The following is a 2,455-nucleotide window of genomic DNA, read 5'->3' as shown; positions in this document are numbered from 1 at the left end:
ATCACATCCTATGTAAAAAAAAAAAAAACAAAGAAAACATACATTAAACTAACTGCCGTTCAGTATTTCATATCGTACTACGAACTCAGCGTTATATCGATATGTGAGAAGAAGAAGAAGAAAATAATGCCGGAATGCTATGATTATAGTAGGATGTTAAATGGTCACGTGCCCTGAAAGTGACTTGCGTATGGTAGCAGAGATTAAATTCTTGAGATGTCTCTTTTGAATGTATTGTTTATAATATTTGCGTAGGTGATATTCTAAACTCCGGAATTATTAAAATTTGAAAGAAAGTGGCGGAGAGGAAGAAAACGAAGAAGAAGAAGTAGACAAAGAAAAAGAGAAAGAATAATACGACAATGCAGGCAGCAGGATAGTAGTAGGATGTTAAATGGTCAAGTGACCTAAAAGTGGCTCATTGTGGATTATAACAGTGAACGGGGCTGTTTTTAATGAAATTTTGGGTATCTCTTTTGAATGTATCATTTTTAATATTTGCGTGTGTGTTATTCCAAGGTCGTGGGGAATATGTCATTTGTTGTAGATGCGTTCAAAGGGGGTCTGTATTTTGTAATAAAGAGAAACTCATCGTCCTTGAATTGATAGAGGGGAAAAATTTCTGAAGCTTGGATTTTTGTTATTGGTCTAAATGTCGATGTTTTGGCTGAATGCTATTTTTGATGAAGAGCCATCCTTTGACGTACGCTGTCTTTTGTTTGGCTTATGAATTGTCCTTGAAACCCAGAGCAGGTTTGTGCGTATATCAGGTTCTCCGAAGCACATGTCAAACTGCTTTTCACTGTGAAACGTTGTCCCTGTTTGAAGTAGAACTCTGATCCCTCAATTAAATTGACACATATCTCACAGTTGGGTCTTCCGCATTCTTTTACTGATGACTTCAGTGTTGTTGCTGAGCGTATTCGGGCTTATGTTACAAGATATTTCATAGATTTGGGTAGTCTCTTCCTTTTTATGATAGTGTGTGTTTGGAGGATTAAGTTCATTCCATTCTTTGGTCCTTTTTTCGCGGGGAAATGTTTTGAAGGCTTGTGTCAAAGGCTTCATTGTTAAGAAGGTTGTGTGTGGAGATGTATGGTAGGGCTTTTGGTTGTAAATGCTTCTTTAATTTGGGATGTCTGAGTTCGTGGATGTTGAGTTATAAGGCACGTTGAAAGCATATGTCAGTTAGTGAAGGTGGGTAGTTCCTGGTCATGAGTGTATCCTTTAGTTCATGTAGTCGTGTGTCCCTGGTGCTTGCATTATAAACTATAGTACATATCCTTTTTGCTAAGTTGAAGGGGATTTTCAATCTGGTGTGTCTGGGGTGGCATGAGTTGAACGGTAGATATTGCATAGAGTCCGTTGGCTTATAGTTTACATTTGTTTCTATTACGTTGTTAGATTTCTTAATGAGGATGTCGAGGAAGGGTAGTTATTGATGGTTATATTCCATCGTCAAGTACTTTTATAAGTGCTCGAAATTCTTTACGTCTCTCTATACGTTCATGCCAAAGAATGAAACTGTCATCCAGGTATCTCTTCCGGTTATTTTTCTATGTAAAGGAAGAATGGGCTGCCGTATTTTATTGAACCTTGCGATAAAGACTAATTTCTAGATATCCCCTCACTAGGTTAGCAAAGGAGGGGGCCATTCTCGTACCCATTGCAGTCCCCGTTTTTTGTAGATAGAAATTATCTTTGAAGACGGAGTAGTTTATCTCCAAGATAAATTCTAGCCCTTCTATCACGAATTCTTGTTTGATGCGATGTGAGAGTTCGTTGCCGTGATTCTCTAACCAAAACTGAATTGCCTCTATTCCTAGGTTGTGAGGGATATTGGAATAGAGGTTGACAACATCGAAGGATACTAGTAGGATGCTTTTTTTAATTGTTTCAGGAAGGTGATTGAGCCTATCCAGGTCATCCCTTATATAGCTTTTGACATGCTTGAGGAGTGGTTTTAAAAGTGTATCTAAAAAGTTACTGAAGCGGGACCTGCTATTATAGGTCTCAATTTGAGGTCATTAGGAGTAGGGACTGTGATTAGTATATCTCTGGCTATTCTGCATGCGTTACTTATTTTCTCACTTTTGTGTATCGTGGGATTACCGTAGAATTAACTGGTTTTACTTTTGAAATTGGTCATATAGTCATATTCTTTACCGGTGAGCCCATTACTACTGTTGTTTAGAATAACACCTACGCAAATATTATAAACAATACATTCAAAAGAGATATCTCAAGAATTCAATCACTACTACCACACACAATAAGTTACTTTCAGCACACTTGACCATTTATCATCATACTACTATCATAGCACTCCCGCATTATTGTTGTTGTTGTTGTTGTTGTTGTTGTTGCTGTTGTTGTTGTTGTTGTTGTTGTTGTTCTTCTTCTTCTTCTTCTTCTTCTTCTTCTTCTTCTTCTTCTTCTTCTTCTTCTTCTTCTT

This window comes from Octopus bimaculoides, chromosome 3 (genome assembly GCF_001194135.2).
Source record: "Octopus bimaculoides isolate UCB-OBI-ISO-001 chromosome 3, ASM119413v2, whole genome shotgun sequence".
Taxonomy (NCBI): domain Eukaryota; kingdom Metazoa; phylum Mollusca; class Cephalopoda; order Octopoda; family Octopodidae; genus Octopus; species Octopus bimaculoides.
This window is presented reverse-complemented; position numbering follows the sequence as displayed.